The 11,369-nt window shown below is 40.0% G+C and overlaps 1 protein-coding gene across 4 annotated transcripts in view; it reads left to right on the forward strand.

Annotated features, from left to right (window-relative positions):
- Nucleotides 1-11,369, forward strand: part of LOC134541618 (somatostatin receptor type 5-like) — a 719,278-nt gene that overhangs the window by 38,097 nt on the left and 669,812 nt on the right. The window lies entirely within an intron of this gene.

The raw sequence follows: 11,369 nt of genomic DNA on the forward strand, positions 1-11,369 counted from the left end.
TCACTGCATGAACTGCGACGACGAGACACACACCGTTTGGACGTCTGCGTAGAAGCATCACAGGTCGCAACAGGTTGCAACACACTCATGTTTGGTGTTGCACATGCAGACGAGGCGACTACCTCAGTGATGCTAGCAGGAAGGATTGTGTGTGGTCTCATGTGATAGACGGCACAGTTTCCAGGTTCGCAACAAGCTACCAGCTGCTGAGTCGGTTCGTAGGACACAGGAAAGTGCGCAAACCGCCAATGCTGAGCACCTCCATCACAGGTTTCTGTATATGTACGTAGATATCCGGAATCCCAGTAGCTGTACTCGACACTGCTGAAGCTAGGTCTTGCGCTCACGTACACGTTAGCAGGATGAAATGTAAACATCTTCTTGCAGGTCGAACGTCAACTGAAGGCACGTACGTATTTACGCCATTTATATATGAAGGCTCCTACTAACATTGTGTGTGCCATTTCTGCATTAGCTGCGAGTTTGTACAGGCAGAGACACGTTCAAACTTGTCACATGGCTGCATGTCGTATATTGCACTAAGCTTGCGCAGGGAAGGACAGCCGTAGTCGGTCTGTATATCTACGATTTCAGCTGCTCCGTCGTCACACATCCCTCGTAGCCATTTCTTCTGTTCAGGTCCGGCAACGTAGATTATTTCGTTTTGAACTAGTAAATCTTGAAGTGTGTTTTTCACTTGGTGGTACGTAATTTTTCCTTCGTCCCACTCTAGTCCGTGATAATATTTACATAGCCATTCGTTCGACCGTTTGCTTTTTTCGTCTAGTAGTTTCCACGGATACGGAGGTCGGAAGCTGCGGGTTCGAGTCTTGTCTCCAGAGTTGACGCTAATTTCCTTGAGCACGAATCCATTTTGACTCTGGAAACCTTGCAGGTTGCAGTACATCTTGTCGCTAGCAATGCTCGGTCGTAACTAAATTAACATCGAAAACGAAACAGTATTTATGTCAGAATTTTCACAAGTTTGTCTCGACAATTGTACGAAGCAAGCCGATCGTGAAGTATCAGACAAAAAGCATAGGTGTTTGGTGGAATATTTCCGCTAGTCGTTATCTCGATCCTACAGTCGATGATGTTTGAATTTATTCGATCATCCTGTTTGGAAACGTCAAACACCATTAACGGAGCCTTGTTCTTGAAACTGTCGGGACTCAGTATCGGTGACTGTCTCTGCCCATAGTAAGCTTGCTGAAACTTGGCATACATTTGATATGCTAGAAGGAATCTTCCACTTTCAAAGTCCATGTTCATGTCAACGTACGGATAACTTTCGCTGTTTAAAAATATTTTTACATTGCGTATTTTACAGTTATCGAATACGGAGCGACTTACTCCTGCATTGAGCTGTCTTCCGGTCTGAAGCCCGACGATGATGTATCTTGGTTTTTCCGTAGCGAAGCTGGACTTTACTATCCAATTGATACGCTGACTATGAGGCAAGCCAGGATAAGTTTCCAGGCTCCAGGATCGGAATGGCACATCGAAATTCTTGCCATTTTCTATGTTCTTCAACATCTTGACTCGTTCAACGGTGCTCACTTGGATGTGGGGCAGCATCCACTCGATAGACTGTAGTGTTAGCGAGACATCTTGAGGGTTTTCTGCAGCGGCGACAATTGCATTAATGTGCGTGTTGGCTAGAAGCAGTACGAGCTCTTGTTTCGAATTAATGATTATATGCTTGTAGTCCTCAGCGAATCCAAGAAGCATGGATAGAGGAACACAAACTTCGAACTTTCCTTCGGCATAAACCGGAAGCTTATATTCATCCTCGAGAGCCCAACCGGCCATCTTTGCAGCAGACAGTTCATTTGGCGTGAGCGAAAGGTAATTTTTCATAGCAGATGTTATGCCTACATCTCTCGTCTGGTCTACCACGACACCATTGAGTACATAAGTAATGCGCTCGATTAGGTGAAGAATACCATTGCAGGATATTGACGTCGTTGTCGGATGCGTACCATCCGCTTTTGTAAGCGTGCCTCTTATACGTAGAAATGACTGCGAAGGTAAAGTACAAATATCTTGGTGCTGTACTGCAATGCGTACTTCCGATGGTAGTGCGTACGGTCCGAGCAGGAAAGGCTGGTACTCGTGCAATTCCATTTTCGTAATGCTATCATCAAAAATGACCGGATCTTCCACGTTGAGGATTTCGTCTTCCATATTTATTCGGCACTTGTCCAATACTGAGAAGATACTTTATGTTGTCAGGTGTTAATGCACCGATGTCTGGTAGAGAATTGTTCTTGTTCACGCCAATACGATTTCTTTTATAACTGTTCGGTGTTACGAACTTTATGCCCATCGCTTCAAGTGCAGACGTAATGTAATTTCTTCGTCTTGAAAATTCACCAATCGTCCTCGCTGGTCAACGATTCGGACAACGACTTCGTGTGCGCACTTCACGACGACTGGAACGTAAATGATACTTTGCGGTACTTCGACCAGTTTATATCCTGGCGGGACCATCGGCGAAAACTCGTGCAGCATGTTGCTTAGTCTTCCGTTGAGATACGTTCCACTTGCCAAATTACAGTTTATTCTTATGACATTCACAGGTAAAATGTTTACTGCGCGCGTAGATTCGTACGTTCTTCCCGTATCATAAACCTTTGATTCGAATCCGAGCATCGTACCTATGGTGCCAGGTTTCGTAAAGTCGACATTTTCACTGCATGTTAGAATGCTTTTTTGAGTGTTTGGATTTCCACGCAGTTGAAAGTCTACATCCTGTGGTAACATATCCCTGATGTAATTTGCAATGTCGTCAATTTCGTAAGAGCCAACAGGTAACCGTATTTCATGAGCGGTCCCATCGCTTTTCAGGAAGCAGATCTTGCAGTTTTCCTCGTCAATGTTCGGTATGGCATTATACGTTTGAAAATCTACGAGTCCGATACACCATTCTCCGTCTAAATCCAGAGGCGGGAAATGAACCGCCCGCAGCTCAGATGCGTGACCTGTCAGGGTAAGTGTTATCGACATGACTAATAAATTATCGTCACTGCACAACCTTTAAGTAGCAATTTTTTTTATTTGTCAGCTAATTTTTGTTTGTTAAAAAGCGAAGACACAAGTGTCTGCAGTTTGTTTGATTAGGCTTCTGTTCCGTTTCGTAATTGTAAAACAACGTAGTGGACCGGCCCAGGTACCGCCTAAGTTCGGGCGGAGGGCGTAGATTACCGAAACTGTCGTAGTAAGTAGCTTTTTTTCCAGACTTTATGTACGCCACCCAGTGCGTGCCGCGACCTGCCGACGTGTCTAAATTAATTATGGCGCACTCACGTGTCTTTGGCTTGCTGGGCAAAGTGTCTCGCATAAACACGCCGCGGAAATTTGGTATTTTAAGTTTTCGAGCGTACTTTATTAAATCTACGTTGGTGAGCGGTCGTTTCGGTAGGGAACTTAGGATTTTCTCTTTACACGTTTCTTTCTCATGCCTCGTCCTGTCTTGTGAGGATGCAAGTACAGTCCTGCGCCGTTTTTTTTACCGATGGCAATGGCTTCCATGCTGGCATTGTGTCGCTGTGCTTCTTTTAACTGCTTGCGCTCATTCTTAGAAGTGTTGACTGCCCGCACTATACCGCTCGTTGCACCGATAAGGCCTCCGAGAGCACCCAATGCAGGCAAAAGCAAAGGAAGAAATCCTCCTATAATCTTCTTGTCGAGAGTCTGTAGTTTTTGCTTGGCTTTTTGCACGCCTGCACCGATCTTGCGCTTCTTGGTCTTGCGTGAGTTAGTCTTTGACTTGATGTAGCTGGTTCGACGAGCACCCATTCCTAATTTCGTCTTTGCCTTCATGATTTTAGATACGCCCCACGCTGCGATTTTCTCTCCTAGTCCCGCGTCCCGCGATTTGCTTATTACCTCGGCTTCCTGTGCCAATATCTGATCTGCTCTGTGCCTAGATTCCAGATCCTTGCTTAATGAATATGCGATATCGTGCTGCTTGCACTTTTCGTCGAGAGAATTAATGCCCACGTCACCTCGAGCTAACCTTTTCGCTAGTTTCGTGCCGGGGCCGCAGAATCTGTAGCCGGGAATGTGTAGCTCGAATGGCAGATTGTTTATCAGCGAGTTCACGAGTCCTGCACCGCTGTGTTTTTTGTTCTTACCTCTTCGAGTCATTACGCACAACTGACCAGAAAGTATAAATGTGTTTGATTTTATACAATTACTTTAGTACAATGCAGGTCGTCAAGCAAGACGTGTGTTTGCCCGTGCGCATTACGCAAGACGATGTATTTAGTGCGCGTGAATCACGACATGGCTTACTGTTGCCTTCTGCCGTACGTTGCATCATAGCGGGTCCGTCCAACTGTGGTAAAACGTGTGTTTTACTGAGTTTACTGGAGGAACCAAATGGTCTTCGGTTCGAGAACGTTTACTTGTATTCCAAGTCGTTGCAACAGCCAAAGTACCAGCGCCTAGCAACTGTTCTACGATCTGTGGATGGTCTGGAGTATTTTCCGTTTAGCGATAATACCGATGTTGTACCTCCAAGCGAAGCAAAAGCCAATTCCGTGTTTGTTTTCGACGATGTAATGTGCGAGAAACAAGGCATAATACAAGAGTACTTTTCCATGGGCAGACACGCCAAGGTAGACTGCGTTTACCTGTGTCAGACGTACAGTCGTATTCCAAAACATCTCCTACGAGACAACGCAAATGTCATAGTTTTGTTTCGCATGGACGAACTTAATTTACGCCACGCTTATGATGATCACGTAAACACCGACATGACATTCCAGGAATTCAAAGACATGTGCTCCTTGTGTTGGAAAGAAGAACACGGATTCCTAGTTATAGTCAAAGACTGGCCTCTATATAAGGGCAGGTACAGACGAGGTTTCGATCAGTTTATCACCAAACATGAGTCATAGCATTTCGAAATTCGGTCGTAGCAGTCGAGACTTACGTACTGCTCTCAAGTCTCATGACGACGTTATCCGCAAATACATTTCGCTACTAACTCAAAAAATAGACGGGGTGAAAAAGGAATTACTTGAGTACCTCGTAGCCATAGACCAGCGCGTGGAAGCTTCGGATTCTCGCATTTGCGACATGATCGAAGTTTCGAATGCACAAAGACGGGACGATCTGAGGACTTTTCAAAGTAGTCTGAAAGCATCACTATCTCATCCGTCAACAAATTCAGATTTGGCCAAACACAAGAAAGAAGTTTCTGCGAACGAATAAAAAAGTATAAAAGGAGGTCTTGCAATAAGTTTTCAGCCAGTACAATGTCGGACCTGGCCAGTGACCTTCATCGAGCTATTCAGTCTGTTCGTGAAAAATATTTACTTGCTAGACGAACCAGACTTGCACGTGAGATGGAAAATGAGGAGATATTTAAACCAATCACTAGTCGCCTCGACGAACATAAAAACAAGGAAGAACCAGCCTTCATTGTGAAGACAGAAGTTGAAGATGAAATGCCGACTGTAAAGAAGAGAAAGTATGAACCAGATAGAGAAGAAGAGGACTTAACAAGTACAGAGTCCATGCACAAGAAAAAAATACCGAAAAAGGGACATCAAGTTAATGCAATGGTCCGACCATACCTGATATCGTTTACGAGCCGGAATAATGACACGACCTACGGAGTGTACAGAAAACATAATAAATGGTTCCTTGGTGCTAAAGAAATAGACTTTCTACCAGGAAATATCGTGCGCGTAGCAGAGTTCAAAACGCGCGGGACTCCGGGTCTGTACGAATTGCTGTTTCGCAGGGAGCCTAAAGGATATTCTCACAACGACTTACAAGAGTACAAAAAACTGCTAGAGCTAACCAATGCACATTTTCGCGATAACGATCCAGATAGTGGTGTATATAAAGACGTAGATCATGAAAAAATCGACATTCTCGCTAATCTCTTCAGTGAACTAACAATACATGGCGAAGGTTTAAAAAAGCTAGAAAGTGGTCAGACATTTGACTATGTATATTGGGACGACCCTAATGAATTAGTTGATCGCCTTAGAATTCTACATGCATCGCTTAGTGTAGGAAACTATTCGCACATCAACGAGATAGTCTCCATACTTGAAGAACTGAAGGAAGCCGGCTACATACAATGAGTCGAACCGGAATCGCTCGCGAACTTCATGCTCCTGCTAGACGGAAATACCTTCGTCGCAAAGTCATAGTTCGTGGAATTGATGATTTATTCCAGGCGGACCTTGTTGAGATGATACCGTATTCCCGATTGAATAAAGGTTTCAAGTACATGTTGACAGTCATCGATGTTTATAGCAAGTTCGCTTGGGCTAGACCTGTCAAATCAAAGACTGCAACTGACGTAGCCAAGGCCATGAACAATATTTTGCGTGATGGACGTGTACCGTCGCACCTGCAAACGGACCTCGGGAAAGAATTCTACAATGCGACCTTCAAGGCTTTGATGAAGAAGTATGGCATCAAACACTACTCTACATTTAGTAACGTCAAAGCCTCCGTTGTCGAAAGGTTTAACAGAACTTTGCGTTCCAAGATGTGGCGGCAGTTCACGGCTAACGGAAATTACAAGTGGCTTGACATCTTGCCGAAACTAATAAGCGAGTATAATTCCACTGTGCATTCTACCACGAAAATGAAGCCAAAGGACGTAAAGGATAATCGCCTGCTTCAAACAGTTTTTCCCAACACGAAGAAGAAAGATCCACGAAAGCGTAAAGCTAACGTCGGCGACATTGTGCGAATCTCCAAGCAGAAAGGTATCTTCGAGAAAGGTTTCACTGCGAACTGGAGTCCCGAACTTTTCCGTGTGACACATGTTCGTGAATCAGAGCCTAGGACCTACTACCTCGAAGATTTGGACCACAAACCTATCCATGGCAGCTTCTATGCCGAAGAGATTCAGCCTACGTTGTATCCCGATACGTACTTGGTGGAGAAGATTATAAAACGAAGAAATGGACTGTCCTACGTCAAGTGGTGGGGCTTTCCACCTCGCTTCAATTCGTGGGTGGCAGATGCAGACGTCGAGAAATCCACAAGGCTTTAGTAATTTGTCTGTGTATTTTTTTTGTACTTGTAGTAGTGTAGTATGTATGTAATAAAATTTTTTTTAATAGAACTTGCGGTGTTTTTATTTTCTCAAACCTGTCACTTTAGTGGTACTTTTTTAAAGTATTAAAGTTGTTTGGTATCATCCTGGGATCAAACCAAGGACCTTAGTCGATCTAATCAATCAGTATATAGATTACAAATTTATTTAATGAATTTTGAACATGGTTTATTGAAATTATTATTTTTTACATAAAATTAAACATTATTGCATCGATCGGGTATCGAACCGAGGACAGGAATCCATCGAATCAATATGTAAGTTAATGAGTGATTTATTTAATGAATTTTGGAACTTTTCCCGAATTTCTAGCTAAATAATTACGGATTTTCAAGATGGCGGCCAAATTTCAAGATGGCGGGCACCTTAGTAATAAATGATTACTGCACTCTAGCGGGTAAGAGTTAAACTAACATGGCTTCAGCGTACTCTAGCGGCCGAAAACAAGATGGTGGTCTCCAGCATCGAAGACAAGATGGCGGACATGACGTCATACTAGGTGACGATATATATGCTTTAAAAAAAGTGGTGGGAGTCAGTCTGCTAGCACCCACCATTGAGGAAGGAGCCTGTCGCCATTTTTAATTTTTTTTTGCCCTCACCGGGTTCGAACCGAGGACTCCAAACTCCGTGTCGTAAAAGTATAATTTTTATAAATATTTTATTAAAATTTTATTAAATTATTTTTTTTATATTTTTTAAAAAAAATTTCATTAAAATCGGATAATAAATAAAAAAGTTAAAGATGGCGGCCGTAACGGAAAATGCAACGGTGACGTCATCATCCAATATGGCGGAAAACACATCACCGGAATTTTCGAGAACACACAATGACGTCATCCAAAATGGCGGATCCAAGATGGCGGATCCAAAATGGCCGCCGGGGTCAAGGTCAAGGTCAAAGGTCAAGGTCACAACCATCCAAGATGGCCGCCGTGACGTCACAATCCAATATGGCGGACACCGGCACCGGCACCACACCCAGAACCCGTGCGCCCGGACATACTTTCCTATACTACTGTCAGAATATTGTTTTATTTGTGCTAAACGTTTTGTTACAGTTGAACGTGGTATGAAGACATTAATCAATGCATGTACTGCACTAGTGTAATGCATTATTCGTTCAATATAAATATGGCATACAAATTTCTCTAGTACCAATATCAATAGTTCAAATTGATTGAACAATTTATTTAAGGATCATAACATGTAGCAAATGATATTTTTGAATTCGTCCTTTCGTCATAGTAATAGAGAATGGTGCAACTGAAATTTCGAGGTAACATAATGATGAAATTTTTATTAAGCGTTTGCATTTTTACTATCTTACCATGAAAAAATGTTCATTAAAACGGTATAATTTTGTTAGGTAACGTTTTTGCTTTCCAGTAAGTAAAAAAATAATTGAGGAATACCTACAAATGTTTGTCAAAATATATAATTTAGGTTTTAGATAAGTTATTAACAGTGCCGTTGTACTATCCACGGATAAATGGCTAACATTCATATGTATCTAAAATTAGACTTTCGAGCAAAGGATTTCAGGAACTACAGATTCTTCACTTCGTAATAATCATATAAAAGTTAAAAACTTGAGTTAGTTTAAATACTTTCAAAAGTTTATATGATTTCAGCTGTATGCTGTAGCAGCAATGAAAATTATTTAAGTATGTTTAAAATAAATAACAAAAACAATTTTTCAGCAAGTTTAGTATTTGATTTGCATCACCAAAAACGTTATGGATTTCTTTAAAATAAAATTAACAATTTAATATTACATTACTGAAAATCAACGGTGTCAAAATTTTTATCCCGCTGAGTTTATTTAATGTATTAAGAATTTTTTTTTATTAAATTAAGGCATTACGACTTTTCTCGAGAAAATAATGAACAATCTCACTTAAGTATTATTCATTACACATGTATTTATTTGTTAATTTTATATGATTACTTACAAATACTGCTTAACATTTGATTAAGGAATTAAATTCAAATAAATTTTAGGTTATTGAAAGCAATTTTATATAGTGAATATCACTTTAAAATATTTATTTAATTTACAATTTCTTACGTACATTACTTGTAGACATGCACAGATGTGAAAACTTAAGAAGATATGAAAAGTACATACATTATTATACTACTGACACAGTTGTTTTATCAACCCTGAAGATGTCTGCTGCAGTGCAGAGCGAAACGTCGTTGCACTCTACGACTGCCACACGGCTCAGCCTCTAAAGCCAAAACAGTTTCCTAGATGGGTTTATTATCTTTTGAGAAATCCCATTTTGAAAGCTTCGAAAGGCTTCTGAGTCTCGCATTTGTAAGTCACGAAGCAACAGTTCATGTTTGCGAAGGAGCTGCAAAGTTACGTAAGTGGGAAAGCTTTTCCTTCCTCCTACCACTGGTAGTCATATTGCCTGTTATGAAACTCTGCTTGTTATTCTGTGCGTGATCCGCACTAAGCTGTATTATGTCTCTCGCAGTGACTGACAATCTGTCATGTCGTAAGCCTTCCTGATGCGCGACAGCTCATTATTGACGACTTATTAGTTATTACATAATATACTGCCGAAAATCAGTATCAGTTTCATTGTCACGTTCGGTAGTCAGCTCTGGTGATGAATTGTCTTGTTTGTTTTTATTATTCTTATGATATGATTGGTACAGATATAACGCAAACTCTACATGGTTAAGTTCGCATTCAAATTATTCCAGGCTCTTATTATCTCTTTTAATTTTTCAGAAGTTTGGTCTATTTTAACTTTTTGTGTACATTGCTTTAAATAAATTTTATTTCCATTGCTATTTATAAGGAAAAACTGTGACACGAAACCATTAAATTTTAAGATTAGATATTGGAATTATTATTTGGTTTACCCTTGGTGTATTAAAATAAGCATTTTTTAGGATGTAACTTTTGAAGTTATACTTTCATTATTTTTTTTTGTCTTTCATTCACGATAATCATCAGGAGCACACAATCATCCTACCAGATCCTCGTGAAATACGTGACTTTCGAAATCAGTAACAGTCAGACTACATAATACTTTTTATATTTGTATGCATTTATATGTGACAGTAAATTTTGAATTTAGAAAGCATTTAATTTTATAGGTGGAATTGCTTTAAAATACTCCAGTGCGTTACAGTAATGTCATTTAAAATTAATCATAATAATTATTTTCGCAATGTTTGAAAAATATTGAAAATTTAAGTTACTAAATTTTTTTTTTGTAAATTAATCTTTAATTTTTCCATTTTAGATTTCGCTAACGCATCGCGTTCCTGAGCCAAGCCTGACACGTTAAACCATATACACAAATAAACAATTATAATGCGTCCATAAGGCTGATTTTAAACAGCAGATAGTCTTTCTGGTAGCGAACTCCAGTCCTTTCATACGTAACAGGAAAAGAAAGTTTTCAGGAAATTATGTAATCAAGGTTCGGTCCCAAATGCCATGTTGGTTACATTATTTTTTCGCAATGAAGGGGTTTTTTTTTTTTTTAGAAATATTCCTGTAAATTTGCTCTTTTAGTATTTATTCTTTTTTCATAAAACTTTATGCCAGATATTTTCTGGATTTTAATTTTTTTGTTAGTTTTAAAATGTCAAGAAAATGATCATGATTGTGAATACACGCGTGAATTTTTGTTGTGTTACATCTGAGCACTTGGGATACGGCATATGGTGGGAGTAATTTTGTGAACGGAACTGAAGTTAAGGAACGGAAATATGTAACAACCACGGCGCTGCCATCTGTGGTGGATGGCGTTAACCAAAGTTCACAAAGACAAAAAGGGAAACTTTATATTATTAATAAGATGGGCATTATTTTAATAAACTTACTTGTGAGAAATCAGGCCCAAAGTCTGGGTACGGTATTTTTTCAAGTTTTTATTCGCTTTTATCGAAGCTGTTTCATTATATGGCTTAAAATTTCGGTCTGCTATTCAATTGATTCAATAGTCGATGTAGATACTCCGGCAACCAAATATAATGCAGAACCTACTTGTGATTCGCATCAAGAAATGTAGCTGAAAACATAATTTGCCTATATATCGACACTATTTTTAAAGAATTCTAAGTTAAATTTGTTTCAGATTTTCGTATCATAATTATTACATGATTTGCTCGTTACTTTTATTTTATAATAATTATTAAATATATATGTCGATTAATAAGTGGAGCGATTCATGCGACGCAAGAGAGCTCTCGTGTTAGTTACACAGCAACGAGAAGAAAATAAACAAACAACGCGGTACGTGAT

This window comes from Bacillus rossius (assembly GCF_032445375.1).
Source record: "Bacillus rossius redtenbacheri isolate Brsri chromosome 4 unlocalized genomic scaffold, Brsri_v3 Brsri_v3_scf4_1, whole genome shotgun sequence".
NCBI classification, from domain to species: domain Eukaryota; kingdom Metazoa; phylum Arthropoda; class Insecta; order Phasmatodea; family Bacillidae; genus Bacillus; species Bacillus rossius.